General features: G+C 42.1%; 1 protein-coding gene across 31 annotated transcripts in view; it reads left to right on the forward strand.

The window, feature by feature from the left end:
• Adgrl2 (adhesion G protein-coupled receptor L2) overlaps positions 1-24487 on the forward strand; it is a 208263-nt gene that overhangs the window by 14100 nt on the left and 169676 nt on the right. For 29 of the 31 annotated variants that reach the window (XM_026783909.1, XM_026783914.1, XM_026783926.1 and 26 more), the window contains exon 1: positions 15863-15962. The exons of 1 other annotated variant lie outside the window; for it this stretch is intronic. The gene's annotated coding sequence lies outside the window, so the exon portion shown is untranslated. Of the gene's footprint in view, positions 1-14600; positions 14695-15862; positions 15963-24487 lie in introns of those variants that run through there. One more of the 31 variants, XM_026783910.1, reaches the window with a different exon arrangement.

Genomic DNA, 24487 nt, shown 5'->3' on the forward strand with positions numbered 1-24487 from the left:
GTGAGCCACCATGTGGTTGCTGGGAATTGAACTCAGGACCTTTGGAAGAGCAGGCAATGCTCTTAACCTCTGAGCCATCTCTCCAGCCCCAGAATTCATTTTATATCTACAGATCATGACTGGGCTTTCAAAAATTAACTGAAATCGAGTTTCTGCATTTGGAACCCAGCTGTTGACGAATGATATATTTTAGTCATACCCAGCTGGCCTGAGATCTTTGTCTCCAGAGTTGATGGCTTTGTCTGGAAGAAGGGAAGGTTATCCATGAATGATGCAACTCTGTCAGCTATCCAATAATAAATGTGCCGCTGGAGCTGATGGAAGAAACCTGCAGCATTCCAAGGGGGCTGTTCGTTATCCTCCACCAAGACTGCTCAGAGACTATGATCCTTCTTCCTCATAAGGATTTTATCAGTTGGGCAGTTAGAACACACAGCGTGCACAAGGCTCTTGGGGTCACAGAGAGAGAGAGGCTGGGGGGGGGGGGAGAGAGAGAGAGAGAGAGAGAGAGAGAGAGAGAGAGAGAGAGAGAAATGGGGACTAGAGAATGAATATATCTTAGAGCTGATGATGGAACGAGGGTAGATACCTTTAATCCCAGCACTCCAGAGTTGGAGCAAGTTCCAGGGCAGCTTGGTCGAGATAGTAAGATGATCTTCAGCAAACACAGGAACAAACAAAAGCCTAAAATTAACATTAAGCAAATGTAACTGAACCTGCACTTTATATTATGAGACTATTTTCAGATATTTTTTTAAATAGCTCCTTCTCAAGATCAATGAGCAAAACTGATTAATAGTCCAGTTCGTTTTTATTATGAAAAACAGCATCTGTGGTTTCTTTGAAAGGATGAACCAAACAACTCAGTGGTCATGTTTCTAAAACTTCTGCAAAACAAAGTGATTTCAAATGTTATCTACCAAATCCTGACTAAACTGAACTGTAGCATTCAAATAAGAAATGAATAAAAAGGATTCAGCTAGGTGTAAGCTCATCAGTTTTTTTTTTTTTTAAATTAAGAAGCAAGAGAAGTATTTTATTCTGTTGAGGACTATAAACAATGGAAAATGTGTTTTTCCTTTTTTCTACATGAACATAGACCATAGACTAAGCAACTGATGAAATCACTCATTCAACTTTAAGAACTGACTTTTATCTTTTATATTTTAGTTTGTTGGATTAATAGGCATATGTTTGAAAAATTTAGAAAACAAACACTATAATTAATGGAAGTTTCATCTTATTAGTGTCATTTATCACAGCTTTGTCTGATGACAAGAAATGAATATTTCTTTTCAGGCAGGGTCTTAATGAGTTAAAAAATAAAGCCTGTGTGTTGCTCTGTGCAAGAAAGTGAGAGACAGAAAGACAGGCAGGCAGGCAGGCACGCACGCACACTTGCTCACGCACACACGCATGCACACACGCATGCACATGAGTGGATAGCTGAGAGTAACTGTGGGTGTTGGTTCTCACCGTCCTCTTTATTTGATCCTTGTCTCCTGTTTCTCAGCACTCTGGAGAGCACGCTAGCCCTCCAGTTTCTTTTCTCTGTAGACTAGGCTGGCCTTCTAGTTCCTTGTTTCCAATTCCCACGTCTCTGCTGAAGTTCAAGAATTATTGACGGGCTCTTCTGTACCTTGTTGTATAATGGTTTGAAGAATATGAATTCAGAATACAGTGGCTCGGTAAGAGTTTTTGTACGTTAAGCCATCTCTCAAGTCCAGATTCCTCAATCTCTCTCTTGAACTAACTGTGTAGGCCAGGACAGCCTTGAACACTCCTTTATCTCCCTGCCTAAGCTTTCTGACCCCTGGGGTTCAGATATGAGCCATCAATCTTGGTCAGTTCACTCTAAACTTGGCCAACATAGCCATAGATACCAATATCAGTTTCCAAACAGGGAGATATCTATAATGATTTCCACTTAATGGCATCTACCCAAAAATGAACAGGATAATTGTCCTAATAAAGTTGTAACAGTAAAGCTACTGGGTAATTCTTTAACAAAACAGTTGGCAGGTGTTCATGCACTCCGAAACAAAATGAAAGAAAATGCCAGATAATTGAAAGTTGATAAAACTGTTTAAGAGAACAGTCTTCCAACAGGACTACAAAGTACACATTTTTAGAAATTATATATTACCCACTATTTTGAAGTGTTATAAGGTATTTTGTGGGCCAGCATCATGATTTGGCTCAGTGGGGAAGAGTTCACTTATTATATGTGAGATTTTTGGCTTAATCTTTAGGATCACTAAATTATATATGTGTGTGTATATATATATATTTATATATAAGCATATATATAAGTATATATAAACAGGTATACATGTATATATACATATATATAAAACAAAGTAACTTACAGATACTTTTTAGAAAATGAGTGCATATTTCATAAAGATGAGCATATTCCATATAGATGTTTTTAATTTTTGCAATAATTCATGATGATCATGTTTCCCGATTTATACCTGGTTCGGTAACATTCCATGAGAAGTTGTGTTAATCTGTAGTCATACTAGAAATCTGTATGAGGAAATAGACACTATAAACTAAAATCAAGAGTAGCATCAGACAGGAAACACTCTGAACTGCGATGTTGAAACAACTCTTCATTCATTCAGGTTTTGCAGATTGTCTGGATCCTAAGCAAACACCCTCCTTTGAAAAGCATGTGTGGTGCTATCCATTACTTGTGGTTTTAAGTTCAAGCTTAGCTTGTTTGCCTTAAAACATGCTGTGTTTAGCTGTCTCTGCCACGAGTCTTACTCATTTGTTGAGCTATGGCTACCAAACACTGCAGCTTGTAATAATCCTTCGAAGGTTGTTTGCTTCTGTTTGTTGGTGGTTGGAAGTGTCTAATTTCTTTCATGTGTCCTCCTTTGGTGGGGCATAATTATGTGGTATGACATGAAGCAAAAATAATGAAAAATAGTATTTACTTCTGATAAACACAGAGGGAAACCGAACGGAGTCCAAGAACGAAAACAAAGCTTAAGAGAAGACATTAAAAGGTTGGGGGTGGGGGTAACGGCCAGCCAGGAGAGAAGAGAGCCAGATACTGTGAACTTCAGCTAGTTGGTAAGCCGGAAGTTTCATAGTATGGACTGTGGGGGACAGATATGTGGATGTCACATGAACCCTCTGAGCACATTTACTGCTGTTCAGTACATTTCTTATGCAGTAACGTGAAGTTCACATGTTTATTCAGAATATAGAATATTAATGTCCAGTGAAGCTTAAAGCTAAGGTGCTCAAAGGTCCCTGGAGGAAAAAAGGAAAAGGATAAAAAGAATGTGGGGAGCAAGTCAAGTTCTTGTGTGTTTATATGTGTAATATATACTTTCATGCATGTGTATATGTGTGCTTGTGTGTACTTATATAGATGTGTACTTGTTTGTGTGTGTGTGTGTATGTGTGCATGTACTTGTAAATAGAGGCCAAAGGTCAATGTCAGTGCTCTCAATTTGTTCTACACCTTACAGTAGAAGACAGTGCCTCCATGAACGTGAAGCTTGCCAATTTGGCTAAACTGGCTGGCCTTTCTAAAGTTTTTATAGGGATGCTTCCGTCTCTACCTCTCTGGCACGGGGAGTATAAATACATACTGTCATGCCAGCTTTTACACGCGGTCTGTGAGATCAACTCAGGTTCTCAGGCTTGCATGGCAAACACCTTACCTCCTTCCTAGCTCCCATACAGCCCTGTTGCCCTGACTTCCACTTCCCACAGAGTAGACACATGGGTCAACATGTACTTCTTTTTTCTTTACTGCCATCATGAGAGAACATGAAACAATAGCAGAAACTGGATGAGTCATGGCAGGAGATGCTTTGCTAACCGGAGGAGGCAACAGGGTTTGTGGTAAATGCTATAAATCCATGCTTGCACATTACTTTGCCAAACAAACAGAAAACATTAATAAAATTCCAGTTGGTTTGGCAGGACAAAAAATGGTTAAAAATGCATTTCTGGTTCATGGAAGTAAGGTTTGGGCTTTGATAACCTTGTGAGTCATACTGAGTTTTGATGGAAGTACCATACTCTTTTAGCAGAATGTACAATTTGTCAAGGATGTTTTGTCTTAAAAGAAAACTTGGGGTTTGGGGTTAGAAACAAAAAATTGCATTGAACCCAGTATCTGAGGTTCTCCTCTGTCACAACAGTGACTGGGACAGGAAGGGTACAAGGGAGAATAACTGATCTATGCCAAGTAGCACAGCCACCCCTATTTCAACTTTGCTGAACGCAGGGTTACAAATGCCAATAAATACTCTCTTAGTTCTGTGACTTCCCATGTTCTCAACACACACACAGACACACACACACACACGTGTGCATATAAACAATAAGTTCTAGAAACTAGAAAACCCCTTCAACAAATTGGTTGTGATAGTATCTACTAAAGAGAATGTACACATTTAAGTACAACATTTTTAGTAAGTTAAGTTTTGGAAATTACTCAGATTTTGATTGCAATCAGTAATATGTGAAAATTTACAAATAGCTGACAAAAATATTTCAGCGAACTGACTAAAACAAGCTATTTAAATATTTTCTTCCACTTGCTAATAGGTAACCATGGTATGTATAGTTACCATGCATGGTGATAAATATATTCTTGCAAGATTTCTAGGTGACTTTACTTCTAGTGTTTTGAATCTGGACCAAGTAACCTTGAAGCTGACCTAAAGTGTACAGAGGTAAATCCACAAAGACAGCATCTTGACTCCCATTTATTCCATGAGCAACTAACTGCAGCTGCCAAGGACTGCGGAAGCCTCTGTTCTTCAGAAGGCTTCTGAGAACAGGTGACGTGTTTCCAAATTACCTCAGTGGTTGGTACACATCATGCTATTCTGAGTTACCGTAATCCTGCTACTTCCTATGTCATGTAAAGTTTAGAGGCAATACTTGTGGGCTGGCTGAGGATGGGGCTCAGGAAAGAGTGCTGGTCCAGGACACGGAGGGGCTCCTGGGGACCATCCCGGGATGCCGGCAAGAAGGTGGTGCTGGCCAATGAATTCCAAGGAGGGCTTTCTTTACTACTTTCTCTTTCCTTCTTCTTAATCTAAACATTTAGGAGTTAAAACGTTAAGACTTCTTTAGACTATTGTCTCCCGAGGTGTCACAGCCCTACATTGTTAGGTCCAGGCTCTTTTACAATTGTATCAGTTTGCTGTCTTCTCGCTGTGAAATGACAAGTGTCACAGGTGGGCTTTACGTAAGTGAGAGACAGGCACTTGAAAGGTTTACCAAACGCCACAAAAACGCACTGCAATTCTACGCGTAAAATTAAGACCTCTCTGCAAGTGAAACCCCACAGAATGTGTTGAGAGGCGTGTGCTACAAAACGGAAATGAAAACTAAATGAACTCAGCCTAAACCAGGGCAAAAGGGAGAGGAGTGCCCTACAGGAAAAATAATCAACACAAAGCAGCAGATGGAGTTTCCCAAAGCAGGGACCTAGCAGGCAAAAGAAAAAAACAAATGAGTTTGGCGATGGAGAGACTTAAATAAAAGCTAACTTTCTTTTTTTTTAATATTTATTTATTTATTATGTATACAATATTCTGTGTGTATGCCTGAAGGCCAGAAGAGGGTTCCAGACCTCATTACAGATGGTTGTGAGCCACCATGTGGTTGCTGGGAATTGAACTCAGGACCTTTGGAAGAGCAGGCAATGCTCTTAACCACTGAGCCATCTCTCCAGCCCCCAAGCTAACTTTCTTGAATGTTTAAAGTTAAAAGTGATAAGAATCTGTCATAAATTTTGTAACTTTGCCAAACTATCATGGGATTATTAACTGTTTGCTTTATTTGTGAAATTTAAAACACACACATCTTCAGAGGAAAAAGAACAAGATTTAGTTGAGAAAAAATGTTTAAGGAGCCGTGAAGAAATAGTGAACAGTGAAAATTTCTGAATGGCATGCCCTTGCCTTTTGAGCATATTCAGGGAATCCTCATGTCCCTTGGCTTTGTGGACTGGTCACACGGTGGACTGGTATCTGTTCCTACCTCTCCTCCAGGCATAGCTGTTTGTTCTGACAACTTTTTTCTCTGGGACGGGGGGATGTTTGCCACTCTCAGTAGCGCCTACAGCAGCACACCGAGGAAAACAGTTTTCTATGATGGCTCAATAATTGCCTTTATTATCCTTATGTGTTGAAAATTATGTCAGATTACAATTTTAGTGAAAATACAAAATTGAAAATGAATATAGAAAACAATGTGTAAGTTTCTCTGACATGAAATCACCGGGCATTGCCCAATGGAACACAAATGGCCCTCTAACAGGGGCCCTGTGCCAGCACTGGGTGATCAAAGACCTCCTACGCGGCAGCTACACCAAGTCACCCTGGTGATGTCAAGGACAGGGCATCTGAATCCTGCCCTGTAATTTCTTGGTGATATTATGCTAGAACACAAATCTTTCGATATGGATATACACATACACATGTTCACATATATATTTTACAGAATTTAAATAATTCATCCAAATAAATTATTTAAATGATTTAAAAATTCCTTTGTCAAACAGATTAATGGAACCTTGTTATTCAAAAGATAAATCATTTTATATGAAGTGGCGAAGATTTCAAGGGCTAATAAAGGTTTTATGAGAGATAAACTTTTAATGAATTAATATTTTGCATGCACTTATTTTCCATACACACAAATATAGACATATATATGCGTATATTGATATTTGTATGAACATTTTCTGACTGATATTTTTTTCTAAAAAGGGAAATAGAGTTCACATTTCTTAAAACAAAGTGTTCTTCTAGATTTGGGGTGTAGGAACTGATTGCTGCAATTCGCCAAGTGAACTGTTAAATAGAGCTATAAATGTTATTTGTATAAGATAACATAGGCTGGAATTCTTTTCTCTGCTTGTAGTTTATATGACTCCAGCAATCATTACTCAGGAATAATTTTATTCACGTCATTGTTTATGTTTCAGGTTTATCAGGCCTAAAGGACTTTCTTCTGAACAGTCTAAATCAGAATAATATTTTTCTTTAGAAAATCATGAACTAGTATTTGTACAACATGGCCCCAAAACCCTGAGAACAATTTTAAGGATTTTTCTGAAGTTCAGTGCACATTCTTCAGCTCAATTTTGGCATAGTTTCAATCTGAGAGTCCACTGAAATTCAACTGGTTTATTTTATAATTAAAAAGAAGGAAATCATAGTTACAAAAATATATAATATATGGCAGTCTTGCTTATTATAGAAACATCCATAAAGAAAGAAACATGTTCTAACTTTTTCTCATTACCCCGACGGGAATTGCATCTTTAATCACACAAAGCACAACTGCTTTCTAATTTTGTTTAAAGAGTTCCAGTACTTACAAAACCAGATCAGGTTATTATAAATCTAGTGCAAATTAGAGTCACCAGCCTTCCGTCAGCCTTATGTAAGGGTTCTATGTATATCATAAATTTAATGGTATATTAAGACATGCATCTGTTTCAGTTTTGTAGATGTTAATAACCTCACTATAGAGTATCTAAACATTTCTTTCATTAACTGGAAAATTTAAAGATAAACTTGCTTCTGTTGGAAGAGACAATATTTTGTAAATGATTTTTGAAAACCCATAAATTTATTCAAGTAGAGATAGTTCTCTAAATATTTAATTCAGTATCTATTTTTGACATTACATAATTTCTTTTTGTACATAAGCATATGCTATCCTTGTGATCTTGAATCTGTACCTTCATAAAATAACTTGGTATTTATATGTGAATATGTGTACGTATAGGCATAAACTTTAAAATCATTTTACAATAGGGCATTAGAGAGAAAGTACGCATTAAATAATGGCATGGGAATGTCAAAATTCATTATTTCAGGTATTTTGCAAATTTTTTATTTGACTACATAAAGATTTATTTACTGTATGACTACACACAGAGAAACAAACCAAAGCATCCCAAGGAGTCTCCTTGGGATTCATATTATTTAAGAACAAGTCTCAATCGTGGATTCTTTGTCCATTTACATTTTATAGTTGGTGTTTGTGTTCAGCCTCTCTCTGATTTTATTTTTAAAAAGCTTTTTTTTTTCTCCTCACTATATCTATCACCTTTATCCTCAAGGCTTGTCACTTCAACTACAACAGTAACGCAGCATCATAATGAATCATTGTGCTTCAATTACCATTAGATAACAAACAGGAAATTAGTTTTTCTTGCAGTGCATTCCATACTGTCTGTACAATTTAAAATACACGAATCCATTTGCACCATTAATTCAAGTATTAAAGACATAGTAGTAATTAAATTGGTGCCATAATTATATCTCCATAGAGAAGGTGGGGAGAATCTTGGCACACTAATAATCCGTTTTAGTTCTGTTGCGATCTGGATTTCAGTAGGAAGGACAATTGAATTAAAGGGTAGATAATTCAGAGAAACACATAAAAGTGTCCCAAGAATAGTTATCCAGGCAACAGTGCCGCAGTGTCTCTTTAATGCACTGTGGCCGCAAGGGTTATAATAGTGATTTATTTTTAACCTAAAGCAAAAAATATTTTGTGATTTTTAAAAATCAGAATACTTAGAAATATTTACACACAAAAAAATCTCATTATTATCACACCATTTCAGGAATCCTTTGAGAAACAAATGATTTTAATATGATTCCAAATTTGAATATTCATCTTAAAGAATAATTAGATCCATTTTAGAGTATTTTTATGTATTGCAAGAGCATGTGCTGATGATGTCATTGTGTGGTCTTGGGCCAAGGGGATGAACTGCAAAGATTTACGGCAAGGTGAAAACTCAATGGACTGATTTAAATCATTGTGGGAAGGGGGCATTTTAATATCTTATCAAGAAAGTATATAATATTATCAAGAATCTCTGCAGCCTTTTACTTGGCAAATTGCTATGCTGGTTCTCACATGTTCAAATTTGTTTTTACCAAAATAGATAAAACAAATAAGTATCTTCAAAAATAAAATGGTGGTGGCATTGTAGTTCAGCTGGGAGAGTGTCTGCCTAGGAGAACCTAAGAAGCCTTGGGTTCCTTTCCCCGCACTGCAGAAACTGGGCATGAAGGTACACACAGTTAATTCTGCATGTAGGAATTAGGAAGAAGGATCAGAAGTTTGAGGCTACCCTCGGCTACATATTCCGTTAGAGGCTGACCTGGGCTCTATGACATCCTGTCTCAAAAAAAAAAAAAAAATAGAGTTAAAAAATAACCTAGTTATATTAATAAGGAAATACAACAGCGAGAAATATCAGTAAAAGTTAAAGGATGCAGTTAGAGCAACCAGCAGAGCCAACGTGAGGAGCCTTTAAACCATGAAGTAGTTTAAAAAATGAGGTGCATCTTATTTACTTATTTATTTAAATATTAAGACTGTATATGACAACTGCCTTATGCTGTACAGCTATGAGAACTTAGTTTTAATCCGAAAACATCAGAAAATGATAGAATGATACTTCTGACTTTCTAGAACTCACAGGGCTCGTCTGTGAGTTTGCGTTCTGACTCTTAGAGCCTTTAGCAATTTCAGTCATCCTGCAGTGGGCCGCGATGAGAATAGACAGAATCATATTCCCAGAGCCATGGAAAATCCCATTGTGAGGAGTCTGTGAGGCTGCTTTTCAGCATGGAGCCGCCGACACCGTTAACATCTCTTTGCTTTTGTTCTGCACTCAAGTGATGTATGTATCATGATTTACCAGGAGAGACACATGCAAAGACTTTTTTATCTTGGTTTAATTTTAACAATTTTTAAAGAAATTTCATCTTTGTGGTTGACAGTGGTGAGGTTTCCATGCACTAAAAAGAATGGAGAAGGTTCATTTCTAAACACACACGTTAACAAGGAAAAAGTGCTTGCGGATACGTATCATGAACAAAATAATGACGGGAAGTTGGGACAGAGTCTGGAGAAGCAGCGTACTTCTCTGTCTTTGTTTGACAGAAGCATTGATAGAGGAAGATCTATAAGACCCAATTAGAGAAAATCCTCATGGTGTAGAGATTAGCAAGAGTTATGGGAACAATCTATGGAAAAGAAAGACTTTGACTTATGAGAAACTCAGTGGAACAATGATTATAAGGGATATCATTTTTAATTTGCTTGCTTTCAAGTGTCATAATTGTAATAGTATAAAATTTTTATAATCCTTTAGAGATAGTTATGCATATTTAAACATTTGAGTGTATAGAAAAACTTATACAGCCACTTATATGGGTGGATATTTTCTGAAAGTATTAATTATAAAATGATGGCCTTAAAATGCATATGATTATATATTCTGAATAATATCATTAAGTCTAGTACACCATAATCATATTTATATTATGCTTTTCACTTTCCTAAATTTTGAGGCTGTACTGCCTCCTTTTAAGTAAGGTTTGGCCTTCTTGGACAGAATTTACTGAGCCTAAGAGTTGAGAGAATAATTAAAAACTTATTGGCTTGCCAAATGTTTTCATATGTTTCTGGTCTCATGGAAAATGAGTTTTGATTTCATTTTAGCTCCATGCATGGCAAAGCAAGAAAGAAAAAGAAAACAAACAGGAGAAAAGAAACAAAGAAAGAAAAAGGGAGGAAGGAATGAAGAAAGAAAAGAAAAACAAAGCCAGCACAATTTCCAACCAGTTCTGGTTAGACATGTGACTCACACTGCACTGGACTGCTCTAGAACATTCTGCCAGGGGACTTTCTAGAGGAGGGAGACATTTCCCTACCAAGCATCAAATTGTAGTGGTCAAGAAAAGAGCACCAAGTTCAAGTTAGGCTATAATCTAACTAATTTTGTTCTTACTTTTGAACTAGAAAGTGGAGTAGTTTTACACACCTTTTGTTTGTTTGCTTTTTGTTCTGTTTTTGAGAAAAGATAGCTAAGTAAGTCAACTATGTAGCTCTGGGTGTCCTGGAACTCATTCTATAGACCAGGGTGGCCTCGAACTCACAAAGATCTACCTGTCTCTGCCTCCCAAGAGCTGGGATTAAAGATGCGCGCCACGATGCCCAGTTTATTCTATAGCTTTTGTGACGTCTCAGGTTAAAATGTATTCTTTATGAGAGTCCCCGACTTCCTTCTGAGATAGTTCTCTTCACTGTTTTGCTACAGCCATGATGTTGTTACAAACACAGTCAAGCCCTAGCATCTCCTCTCCATTGCAACTTCGCATAGCCTTTTTTAGACTTGGCCTATTTATACTCAAGTTTGCTCCAGCAGGGCAATGAAGAAGCTACCAGCTGGATTCACTGTTTTATACCAATCCCAGCACTTTGCCACTCTGTCCCTTCCTGTGTTTCTCCATTAACTTGTTACCTAAACTGTCACTATTCAGACTGTATTTTGACAAATACCTGATCGTTTTCCTTGTAAACAAAGGTACATGGATGGCAAACAACTCTGAAAGTTAATGTGATTTCAGTCTCAGAAATACATAAGCCTATTGAATGAAATAATTTCTACTTTCTAGAAGTTGCTAAAATTAAAAACATGCGTTTCTGCAGTTGGGAAAACATGTATGGTAAAAATGTTTGAAGCCCACCAATCTCTCTAACCACATAAGCTAATGAGTTCCTTCTGTTTTCTTTGAATGAAATCACCATGAGTGGTTAGATGTTGATTTAACATAAAACAAATGGAAATGGGTGTTTCTTCTGTCCTTTGTAGTATTTATTTAAAAAAAAAAAACAATTAGCAAGTATGACGAAGAAGTCAATGATTTTGCCGTTACTGAAATAATAATACCAATTGAGTGGCTGTGTCCAGTCCATTGGCTTTTAGGAACAAATAACATATTCCAGTTGTCCTGATGTTGTTCACTCTTTAGCAACTCCATTCATTTTTTTTTCTCCTTCTGCTACCATCACACCTGTATTGCTGTAGGTTGTGTTTTGAATTGTCATGAAGTGTCAGGTAAGCTATGTTTTCTGGATGTGGACAGGCCCTGTGGAGTGTATCACATTACCGTTCCTTCTCAGTGTCAGGTGTGTGGCTAACAGCTTAATCTTGAACATTTAAACTGAATTGATTGGGCTGCCAATTCTTTTATGTATACCTATACAGAAAGTGGAACTATTAGGATACATAAATAATACAGAATAAAAGAGTTCTTAATATTTAACGTATCTTGGAAAAGGGGCATTACTACCAGTGTGTGTATGTGTGTGTGTTTTGGCATAGCAAGTACACATTCTTAGGGTGAAAATTTTCTGAACCTTTGAACTGTAGAGAATACACTTCCTATTGAATCAAAATTGGAAGTTCTTATGGGTCATTTCATCTTCCCTAGAGTTTTAACTCACTTTGGCAAACTTTCCTCATTTTAGAGGTGTGTGTGTGTGTGTGTGTGTGTGTGTGTGTGTGTGTGTGATGTTGTCTCCTTAGAAACATAGTGGAGAGTGACTCACTTTATGTCCTGAGCATCAAAGAGTATCAGACGTATAAAATGTAGACAGTGGTTTCTTTCAGAGACTCTTTCTGAGAGAATTAAATAAATGAGCCAACATATGGCCAGCTTAATTCAGGCAAAAATGTCTATTGATTACTTGCTAAGCTCACTAAATAAAAACTTCAGGCTAAGTTTTGCTTCCCCAAAGAAAATAGGATTAGACGGGTCTGTGCACTCACTGGGGCTTCCTGTGAGTCAGGCCAGATGAATGCAAACCTTGAAAGCTGAACAAAAGAAAGAGCTAAATTTTTTTTTTTGGCAAATGCAAATTACTAGTAGTTTGACATACTGTGTATTACGCTCTCAAATAAGCCATTTTTTAAAAAAGGAGAATGTGATATAAATGATCTTTGATGTCTGAGAATCATTGGCCTGCTTTCTTTGCACCTTCTTTAAGAAGGCGGACTTAACTTTTCTAGGAGGACCTGCTCCTTGTACTGCTTTTGACTAGAGGGAAAACATAAGCACGCTCATGTTTTGCCTGAGCTCTACATAGGTGTATATTTTGCAGACTGCTTTAACTCTGCATGGAGGATATTGGAACTGATTGACCTGAGAAATTCCAAGTGAAGTGTCTGTACCATAAAGCAGATTGCCCATTTTATCAGCACCCTACCCACAGTAGAAGCAACGGTGTCATCTCTTTTGAATCTGAGAATGATAATGTGATTTGGATATATGGACATTTAACTTCAGATTTTCTGCAGTCAAGAATGCAATTGACCAGTATTTGAATGACTTTACTGCTGCAAATATTTGGCTCTGAGACAAAATGCAAATGCTAATTGATATTCAGAATATTCGAGTCTTCAGAGCAATCTCCTGTTGACATTTTAATAACATTGTTTGGAATGATTTCCGAAGTGTGGTGACTGCAACACACCCGCAGTAACAAAAAAGTACATATTGTTTCTGAAAGCAGACAGCTCAAGTTTCACCCTGTTTCCTAGAGGTTGCAAATCTGGGAGAATCAGCTTCTCTCAGGCAAATGGCTGAATTCATTAACTCACTCAATAGTTTATGAATACAATGGAAAACTTACTGCTTTCTGCTTAGACATCTTGTGATTTAAAAGAAAAAAAAATCCAGATTTGATTATTTACCTCCCGGGCAGAAGACGCTTACCCAGTTTTTAAACGTTTATTTTTATTTATTTGCTCCTAGCATGATATTGTTGTGGCTTCAGTCCTTTCAGCTTGTGTCTGTCGTTTGCTAACCTTGTCAGCAGAGAGGGACAAGGAAGTGTTCCGGGAGGACGAGAGCTTCTGCGGTTTCAATGTAAGGAAACGGGAGCTAGACCTAGACTTTGACTGCTCTAGCAAGCAAAGCCTTGCAGTCTCCTTTCCTTCCGTTGCATATCCTGGTGAGTTTAATCAAAAACAAACAGAACGCTCTTGTGAAATATGGTCAATAAAGTCAAAGTTTAGCTAGCTCTATGTAACTACAAAGAAAAAGTCATCGCAATTAAAATAAAATGCAACTTTCGTTAACGAGCGCGCCGGAAATCTCAGGTATCAAAGACGCATTAGCCCCGGAGCGTCCCCTGCGCGCAGCAGCCGGACGGAGGCAGCCGAGGCGAACAGACCTCCTTTCTCCAGCGAGCAGTCACACAAAAGGAGGGCTGCGGAAACTAAAAGTTTCGGGGCCTCCGGCTCGGGGCGCGCGGAGCAGAGAAAACCTGGAGAAGGGGTGGGTAAAAGACGCTTCCAGAGCGTCCGGGCGCAGTATTGGCAATGAGTGAGCTCCTGGGTCTGGAGGGAAGAGGGAAATAGGGAGGGGGATCCCGAGCTGCAGGCCCCAGTGGCCCCAGTGCCTGGCCCCCGGTAACCTGAACGCCAAGCTCTCCGGGACCCCCTGCACGGGGATCCCCAAATAAAAGCGATGTTTGGAAAGTGCGTGTGTGCGCGCGGGCTGCAGAGCATACTGTGGGCTCGCGGAGAGTGGGGTTGGGGGTGGGGTGCAGAGGGTAAAGGCTGGTTACCGAACCCCGGGACCTGGCTGGGGGTGGGGGCAACGCCAGCCGATAGCCAGGGGGAGGAGAGGGGAGGGGCGGGAGCCTGCGCGGGCGCCTCTGGGGCGCGTTCCGCGGCCGTGCGCGCGCGTCCCCCGCCGCCACCGCCACCAGCGCCTCCCGGAAAGCCCTGCGGCCGCCCCACAGGGCCGAGCCCCGGCCGGCCAGTCTTGGGGCGGCTGCTCGGCCGTCGCCACCGCCACCCAAAAGGCTAGCTCGCCAGTAAGTGTCCCCTTCGCTTCTCCTCCTCCTCCTTCTGCCCTGCGCTCGGGCGCCCCGCTGCCGCAGCTGCTCCATTGGAGTGGAAAATGGCCATTGGGCGCAATGAGTTCTAGATTATCTGCTCCGCGTTTTGTACTCAGCTGCCTGTCTTAGGAGTTTGCACAAGCCCCTTAGCTGGCAAACGCGGGAGGGAGAGACGGATGCTGCGCCGCGGTCCGTGCTCATATGTTTATATGATTAGCAGTCCTGGGGTGGGGGTGCTGGGGGTGGGGATTGAGGAGGAGGAGGAGGAGGAGGAGGAGAAGGAGGAGGAGGAGGCAGGAGGTGACTCCAGTTCAGCCCTGGCTGAGTCCGTGTCAGGACTTCGGGCTCCCCGCCTCTCGCTCCCTGCTCTCCTTGCTCTCCTCTAGCTCTCACTCTCTCCGCGCTCACACACACTCACACACGCACACACACATTCACAGGCACACGCACGCAGAGGTGCCCGAGCGCCATCGGGAGCTTACCGGAGGATTCTTGGCGATTGTAGAGGGGACCAGCCTCCCTCCGCGGCTGTGCAGGCGCGGCTCTTCCCTGCTCCTCCCGTCGCTCTCCCTAAACCCGAGTTCCTCGTCTCCTGCGGCCGCAGAGCTCCCCCAACCCCCAGGCCAGGGGCCCCGACGTGTGAGGAAGGGCCGGCGGCAGAGTCGTGCCCCAGGCCGCAGGGGCGGCGCGTGCTCCGGATGCAGGTCCTGCCGGCTCTCCCCGTGCGCTCCGGGCTTCTCCGGACAGACTGAGGGACTTGGCCTCGCTCCCCCGCGCCCGTCCCCCCCACCTCCCACCGCTGCCAGGAGACTCCCGAGTCGGCGCACCTCCGCCAGCCTCGCTCTTTCATCCCCGCAGCTTTTGGTTTTGAATTTTGATTTTTTTTTTTGCTCCGAAAGGAGCGTGGGGCGGTAGGCGCGCGTGTGTGCGGGCAAAGCCCCCTGTGTCGCGGAGCGGCGTGTGGGAAACTGCGGGAAGATGTTGACTTAATCCCCCGGCAGCCGCCCGGGCCGCTGGGCTGCTTGGCTGGACTCGGCGGCTGACGGCGGTGGAGACTCGAGCCCGAGGACGAGCCGAGGAGCCGCGCGGCGCCGTGTCCGGCCCGCCAGCCGCGGCCGCCGCCTCCCCGCGCGCGCTCGGCCAGCAGGAGCACCCCTTGCCGGTCGCCGTGTCTCCTCTCAGGCGCCCGTGTCCCCGCACGGCTCCCCGCACCAGACTGACCCTCCTCCTGGGCGCAGACCGAGGTAAGCGCCAACAATGTGCCTCTGTGCCCGACTTCGGAGACCTGTTTGCTGGGTGCCTTCTGATGGGGCTGACACCTCCGGAGGTGGCAGTGTCGCGGGGGTCAGACACGCGCTGGCCACTCGTGCGCAGCCCTTCCCGCCGACATCGATCCGCAGAACTCTGTGCGGTGCAGCCAGCTCGCGGGGCCGCGAGCGGCTATTGTCACGCTCTCAGGAATCAGGCTGGCTGCTGGGGACCTAGAAGGCGGGGGTGCGGGTTTGCGAGGCAGCTCCAACCTAATCGTGCATTTTGGGGGGCATTTCTTAAAAAGCTTGGGGACCAGAAGGTGCCCTTGGTTCTTTACGCAACGGGGCTGTGGAGGGGGACTGTGAAGTGCGTTTTGGCCCGGGCTGTCCCGCCCCAGGTGTTGGGCCTCAGGCTCGGCAGGGACTCGTCCGTGGGTTGGCCCTGGGAGCGAGTCCCGGGGAAGGGGACCATGGGGGAGGGTTTAGATGAGTTGTTGCGGGCTGTCGTTTCTTGTCGTTGATCAGGTGGTGCGGAGAGGCGATAGGATGAGAGAAAAGCACAGCCAGATGCGGCCTCGCTGGTTTTGAGGCTGCCAGCGATTAGGGGCGCCTGCTGCCGGGGCCGGGGGAGCACGGCGACGGGGAGGGAGGGTGGCGGGGCCCGGGGACTCGGCGTACGGGGGCCAGGGCAGAGAAGCTCCCGGACCGGCAGTGAGAGGGCAGCAGCGGGCCGCGCTGGGCCTGCAGGAGAAGTTAAGGGGCGTGGGCTCCCGGGCTGCCTTGGGGTGGGGAGCCTACTGGCTCGTGTGCAAGCCCCCGGTTGGAAGCAGCAGGGAGAAGGAGTCGTGGGAGGAGCGCGAGGGGAGGGAGACCCTTGGGATCGCGGGCGTGGGCTTCTGGATTCAAGACCTTCCGCCACACCACAGGGACAAGGGCTACCCACAGCGAGGAGGCGTCTCTGAGTGTGCAGGACTCCTGCAGTTGGGACCAGCAAAGTTTTTTTTTCCTGTCTTCGCTGAACTGCAGGGTTTGAATTAGAAGAAATCGCTGGAGGCTTTAGCGAGTGCGGGGCTGTCTCTGAGCAGAGGCTGAGGCACGTGCGTCTTCCTGGGTGTTTATAGCTCTTGGTCCAGCCTGTCCTCTAAAAGCAACGTCCTGCGCTGCCCATCAGAGAGAGCCCTTCCCTGGGGACTCCTCCCCCTCCCTCCTTTCCTCTCTTTCCCCCTCTCCGGGCCCCTCCATTCCGTTCCTCCAGATATAAACTGTGTTGTCTCACATTCAGACGGAGGAAATGTTTCCCTCCTGCTTTATGAAAGGTGTCAGGCTGCTTAGCAGCTTCTCCAGGCAGCCTGGGCGCGCCTGAGCCTCAGCGGCAACCAGATGGTTGCCCTTACAAAGGCCAGGTTTCTGAGGAGCGCCCCCGCCGCTGCTTTTTCTTCTACATTTTCCCGGGCCTGAGTTTCCCTGTGTGTTCCCCTTTTCCTGAGGCGTCGTTTCCCCAGTAGCTGGTTCATTCATTTCTCCCTCTGCAGCCTAAGTCTTGAGCCTGCTTCCGAATTGACGCTGCCTACTTCTAGTTCCAACCTTGAAGAAAGGCACGCCCGTTTGGTCAATGATTGCCTATTGTGAGTTTGCTTTCTAAGTCAGGACTGTGGTGGGGTAAACCTTAAGAAACAGACCCTAAAGAAGCACTAATTCCTCCACAGAAACACAGAAGTTTTGGGGGATGACCGTGACAGCATCCAGGTAGGATAGAATTGTCTGGAGTCTAGCCAGAGGTAGTTGTAATTGTAGTGTGCTTTGATGCTTACTAGCTATCCTTCGAGACTCCTAAGAAAATCTGCTTAAGTTCAGGTGTGTTTTCGAACTTTGTCTCCCTTCCGCCCCCGCACCGTCCAGCAAACTGGTGCGTGATGGAATCCCAAGGAACGCATGCTCTGCTGCTGAGTTCCTTTTGTTGCGGCGCTCTAAAAGAGGTGCCATTTCACATGCTGCACAAATTGTTTGAATTAATGCAAGTGTGAATTCTTACCGTTTGAAGGGGACGATTAGCATATCAAAGGTTTCTTAGCTTCAGCTCAATTGAGAAAACTGCCGCCTGTCTTCCTTTTGCGTCCAAGCCGAGGCCCAAAGGGCACTGGGAATTGTAAAGGGTGCAGGCTGGAAGGAGCATCCAAGCCCCGCTGCCGAACTTTCCCTGTTCTGTAATTATGTGGGCTAAGAAACATTGTCTCTTGCTCTGGAGCGCTTGCAGATGGCAAGACAATTATTTTCTATTGATAAATGGTTTGTTCTTAGGAAAGCGGTGACCTTTTGTTTTAGGATAGTCTTTGTTGGTGTTTCTTTTGGGGTGACCTTAGTGAAACATTCTGAGAAAGCCTTACTTACTGTCTAACCTAAAGCTTTTCCAAGACACACTTTGCTCTGTTATTACAATTAGAAGGGCTTCCAATTAGTCTACACAACAGTAACTCATTACTACACATCGGAAACTTTTTTATATATTTGCTAAATTAATAGGAATAAAAGGAAGTAGACTTTGTTGAAAATCAAAAGCCCATGTGAGCTTTATTAGCACAACTTTTGATAGAAGTATCAGCTTGGAAAAGGTTTCCAAGTGACAAAGACATTTTATGACTTTTATTTCAATAGATGTAATTTTGTTTAGATACCGTTTTTGTTTTTATCTTCAAATTTTTGTCAAACACTAGACACTCTTTTGTTTAGATTAAAGATGTTTTTCAAGAAAAATACCCAGTTTGCTTGGTTCAGTTTTCCCCCATCTATAGAGCACTATGTTGTCTGAATTCCTTTAACAACCCAGAACTTGAGTGAAGAAAGAAATAAACTCATCTATAGGACATTTGTGGAGGGCAGAAAGGTCAAGAGAGAACTCTTTTTCTTCTGAGAAAAATTACTTGTATTTATTTCACTTCAGTTTTTCAAAACTGATTTTTAAAGATAAACAGAATGGTTGAAAATTGTAAGCTCCTCTCTCTCTCTCTCTCTCTTCTCTCTCTCTCTCTCTCCCCCCCCCCCCCGCCTTTTCTTTTTGGTTTACCTGTGATGTTTGCTTTTGACCACGAATTGACATTCTTTCCTTGGAGGAAAGATATTTACTCAGGGTTCGGACTCCTAGCTTCTATTTTAATAGTGGAAATGAATTCTAATATAACCATTTGAGGGGGGGAAACATCCACCATTAGTTGCCTAAATATTTTAGCCTTTTGTTTAGTGGGATGGTAATTGTTTTCAGATCAAGATGAGTTTTAGTGCCTTCCCAATGGAGAGCATCACTCTCCAATCATTTTGTGATAGCTGTTTATCCGCTTGGTTCACTAGCCGAAGAAATACTGTAGTATTGGGGTGGGGGCCTAATTGATTGTAATTGTGACTGCTGTGCTCCAGTTGTGGTTAACGCCTTTGCTTTGAGTGCTAAGTGTTCTCGAGAAGACACATCATCTTGAGCGCTATTAGTGATCATCCAGAAATTGCCTTGAAAATATCATTCTTCATTTTATATGATCCTGAGTTTAACAAATCTCTAAAGGTGTAAAAGGCAGTGAAACTAGGATTTCTTAGATTTTTAGATGACAAAATTGGGCCACTTAGAGAAAAATTAATGTGCAGTTGAAGCTCTTCAGCCGCCATTTGCAATCACCAGGCTGCTATGTGTTGGCAACAGAAAGCGAATTTAGAAATGCAGATAGCCCTGGGAGCAGGTAGTTAGGGAATTCAGAATATTGAATCATGTGGGCTAGAACAAACCAATTACTTCAAGTTTTGACATGAGAATTTCCAATAAATAACTTCTCTTTTCCAGGCTTTTCGCTCTGTTTTATTAGTGGAGTAACATCAAAGCCACCAGCGTAACTTCCGAATGTCATGAAAAGGAATATAAACGCCCAGGTCTCACACACAGTCCTGCGAGTCCTAATTTCAGATGAGCACTCTGGTGTTTTTACTGCTGTGGTTTCCACAATCAGCTGAAAGCCCGGGCTTCTCGGTGTTTCTGAAAACATGCAGAGAATGCAGAGCTTTAAAACCAAGTTTACTCAGGGTCAGGGCTTTGCTTGATCAGAACTGGGGCTCTGTGTGCTTTCTGAAAAATTTTAGGGTGTGTTTTCGTGTCCTTAAGTCATACGGGGTATGAGAAAACTGACAGGGATGTGTAGGTCAGAGTAAGAGGCGATCTGCAAACCCAAGTCATAAAACGTTAAGGCTCTGTTTTCTATAAAAATATTTATTTGACCTAATGTTTGTGAAAAATTATTTAAACGATGGTTTATTAACAGTTGTAGTATGCACTAGAGACAGCATTAGAGATTTATTGCAGTATGTGGACTTAACACACTTGTACCCACGTATGAACGCTCCATTTTCGTTTTAACAAAAACCTTTTCCCACTTGCCTAAGTGTTGACAACTAGAGCTCAGGTTAGGCAGGTTTTGCTTGAAAATCAGATACAGTTTTGAGAACGGAGAATTGAGCATCCTGCGAACTTTCCCTGCAAGAGGCTTGCACTTTGGCATCTTGATTCCTCTTTTCTGCTTTGGAGTCTCCAAGGGCAAGGGGCTCATTTGACACCTGCCTGCTTTTCAGCAGAGGAGATCCTTGTAAAACAAAAACACAGTCATTTTCAGGGCCATATGTGCTAGAAATTGGGTACATGTGATGGAGGAAGGTTATGTACAAGCATGCCTATTTAAATGGAAGGTTTTGATAAACTACTAAAAATAGCAAGTTTTGTAACTGGGTGTAAAAAGGACTTGGATCCTTCCAGATATCTTGGTCAGTTCAGCTCTCTTGCTTACAGGTTCACATTGCCTGAATCCATAACTGTTTTGGAACTGTTTTGAACAAAGATTAAAACATTTGTACTTGAAAGCCGGAGGGAAAATCATAGGTTGGTTAGGCTCTCTGTTTCATAACACTGGCTCTTGAGGTCTACCCAAATACTCACCTCTGCAAATAATTCTTGATTAAAGGTTGAAGACGTACTTAATCATTAGATTACTATAATTAGAGCGATCTTATCAGAAAAAATAGATGGACTACGTTCTAAAACCTTCTGTTGTGTGAGCTGTTCTCCAAGATGGGGTAAAGAAGTGACCTTTTTTTCTTCTCTTCCTAAAAAATGCTTTAAGAAGCAGCTTAAGAAAATGATTTGTTGAATATACAGGTGGATGGTTAATTATTGAAATTAAATACAGTGAATTATAACACTTAGCATACTGAGTGGTGTGGTCACAAACAAAGAGTCATTAGCACCAATCAGACTTCAGGTAGGTACTTGAGTCTGTTGTGTAGGTTTCCTTAGCGTGTGTTATAAACTAGAAAAATTCCTAGTAATTTTAATGTAAGTCGTTTTTTTAGGCAAGTCATGGGCCATAAGAATAGGAAGGTCCAATCAACTAAAAATACCTTTTAAAAAAATCAATATTTTAGGTCTATGGTCTGATAGACTAAAAGCAAGTAATAGTTTGGATTCTTCTAAAATAAATTTCACTTCAGTAAGTTTTGGAAAGTTTATTATTCTTTCCAGCCATGCCCCCCACCCACAGCAAACTTCTTATGTTGCCTGGGAAGAAGAAGTAGGAGCCAAGCTCCTGCTTTCAAATAAAGTGCATTCACGACAGACACTGTGGAAATGTCTGGAAAGCACAAAGCAAATCCAGATACCATTTGTTTAATTACAACAAAAATACAGCTCTATGAAAGTATACTGTTTGTCTTCATAGAGGATTTTATGCATTGTGTGGTGGTAAGTAAAATCCCATCACACTTGTATAAATTTGTTCAATTACCAGACCAGCTAAAAGAAAAAAAAAATCAATTTAGATTGAAAAGCAACAGAAATTAGATTACCTTGGTTAGTAGAAACTTGCCAGTGTTGTCGAAATTGCTTAATAATATCAAAAGTCACCATGCTTTGCAGTGTGAGGGCGTTGGCTCCTCTTGTAATATGTGTGTGTTTGCCTACTGGGTGATTTATTATTATTATTATTATTATTATTATGCATCCTTTTTCTTTTCTCTTTCCATTTTTTTTTTTCATGACAGTTGTTAGGTAACGCACAGGAAAATGACTCTTAGGTGGTGTTGTTATTTGCTATAGAGGTTGCTTTTCTAGAATCTTTGATCAATTGACAGTTCGAATCAGTGTCATGGAGTGCTGCACATGTTTTGAGGAATCTGAAGAAGCTTCCTCCATCAGAAAAGGCGGCCAGTTGGCATCCACAGGACCACATTTTAGGATTTCTTTTTTATCACCAACACTAGGCTTATACAGAATCCTCGATCTTAAATTCTTAGCGCAATAAAGTGGTGCAGACTTCATTGCTGCAGATAGCCGGGCACCTGTTTTATGAACACCTTGATTCATTCTGGCACTCAGCTTTGCCCGAGTGCATGAATAGTCACCAGCGCTGCTCAGAAGCCACCGGGCTGTTTTTAGGTCATGAAGTCAACTTCCTAGAATTTCTAGGGAAACCAGTTGAAAGGGAGAGGACAAATGCCACTTTAAATAGAGATGTTTAAATCAGATTTCTGCCTGAGGGTAAAATTTAGGTCTGTCTTTGCCCGGATGTAATGTCTCCCTCTGCAGAGGAAAGCATTAATCGGTGCAGAACAAGAAAGCGTGGGACAAGAACCGGTCCCAGTGTGTCCTGCCATTGATGTCTACCTCTCCCAACCTGCAAGGACCATCTTATAAACATTAAAGACAGACACGATATTGCACCTCAGTCTCTGAATTCTGCTGCTGCAATTCATTTCCTACAGCTGGGTGTGTGATCGGGGAGACGAAAACTCCAAACCTCTAGCCGCCTTTTTAAAGAGGTGAATGCGGGACTTTATAAAATGAGAAATGCAGGCTTGAAAAATAGGTGGGAGAAGTACCCTAAAATATGTGACCAAGTCTTTATTTTAGAGTACATTAAATCATCTTGATTTTTTTAATTGAACGTAGAAAAAAAGAAAAGGACATAAAAGCGAACTGCCAATTATTGGCTGCGAAGGATGGCAGAGGTTGGTGAGACACACCATGAAATCAAACCCAATGTGATCTTGTCAGAACAAAAGCATTCAGAGCATCTGTCTTTTTCTGATACGCACAATGGGATTGTTAGCGAAGTAGTGGTAAAAAAGATGCGCCAGGGTAGACCTAGTAAAAAAAAGGCAGGGTTTAGCCACCAGGGCAAACTCTTTAGCCCCCATGTACACATGAACAAGCAATTTACATCCCGAGCATCTTGATTCATTGCTATTTCTAGATAGTTTTATGCTAGGAATGAATGGGAGGTTAAAATGCAAACCAGGTATGATCATGGCATGACTCTTTAAAGTGATTTGGTGAGTTCAGCTCTGGTCTACTGTCGAAGGTGTTCTCAACCTTTGGACCGTGCATTGTGCATGCTGTCCACTGTTCTCATCCTTTCCCTGGTCCTGATACCTCAGTCTATGGCTCGAACCCATTACTACTCGGGTCTTGGATGGCTAAACAATCTAACCCACTTACTGTCAAAATGGCTGTTGGCTGCTGGGCAGCTGAGGTGATGCTGGTCCAGACTGATGCTTTCTTTTGTAGACCGTGGCAACACATTTATTTATGGAGGGTGCAAAGGACAGTTTTGTTGTCTTTTAAAAATAAGCTTTGATTTTAATTGTTTTCAAAAATGGAAGTGCTGTGATACTGCTTTTCCATCAAATGGGAGAACCATTGCAAAATGTTGATAAACTCAATACTTAGCGTTCATTTTCTGTAGAACACCATTACGTAATCAGTTCTCAGCTTCCACTTGCATAGGAAAAGAGGTGTTAAAAATGATTTTTCTGTCTTCGCTTAAAAGCAACATTTATTTCTCTCCTTTTTATTTCTTCACCCCACACATACCTTCCACGGGGAAATTTTACTCTCCTGCATTAAAAGCCTCTGTCTTTTAGTGTTTGGTGCTGTGGTTATTGATTAGAAATTATGTTTCTTACACATCCTTTTCTCCACTAGTTTCCACCCCCTCCCTCCAAGTACTAGGAACGGAACCTAGGCCTTGCACTTACTGCTAGATATGTTCTCCCTTTGTGTTCCATCCCCAGCTCCTTCCTTGTGTTCCTAATGTTTGGATTCACAGAGCTGTTTTAGTCGCTATTCTCCCGGCTGTCTTGTAGCCTTTGGTAATGTTGCCTGTTTATGCTCCTGTATATTCTAGTAGGTGTTCGTGTGGTCACGTGTTGCTGAAGGCTTGCTGTGACCTGACACAGGGTACAGTGGAGACAAGATAGGCTGAACACACTCCGTGTCTCGTTGGCCATGTTTAAAAAGATGGATACAAAAACAAAACTGCTTCATTTAGTGTCAGATGCATCAACGAATAGAAATTAGAGACCAGACTCACGATGCCCTAGGCATCTCTGTCATGGGGAAGATAATGCATGGCTAGTTGTGCCTTCTCTGTTTACTTCATGAGACAAATAAAGAGAACGGTTAATACCTTTTGCTTTCCCTGTTGTGAGTGCTGTGG

This window comes from Microtus ochrogaster, chromosome 21 (assembly GCF_000317375.1).
Source record: "Microtus ochrogaster isolate Prairie Vole_2 chromosome 21, MicOch1.0, whole genome shotgun sequence".
Lineage (NCBI taxonomy): Eukaryota > Metazoa > Chordata > Mammalia > Rodentia > Cricetidae > Microtus > Microtus ochrogaster.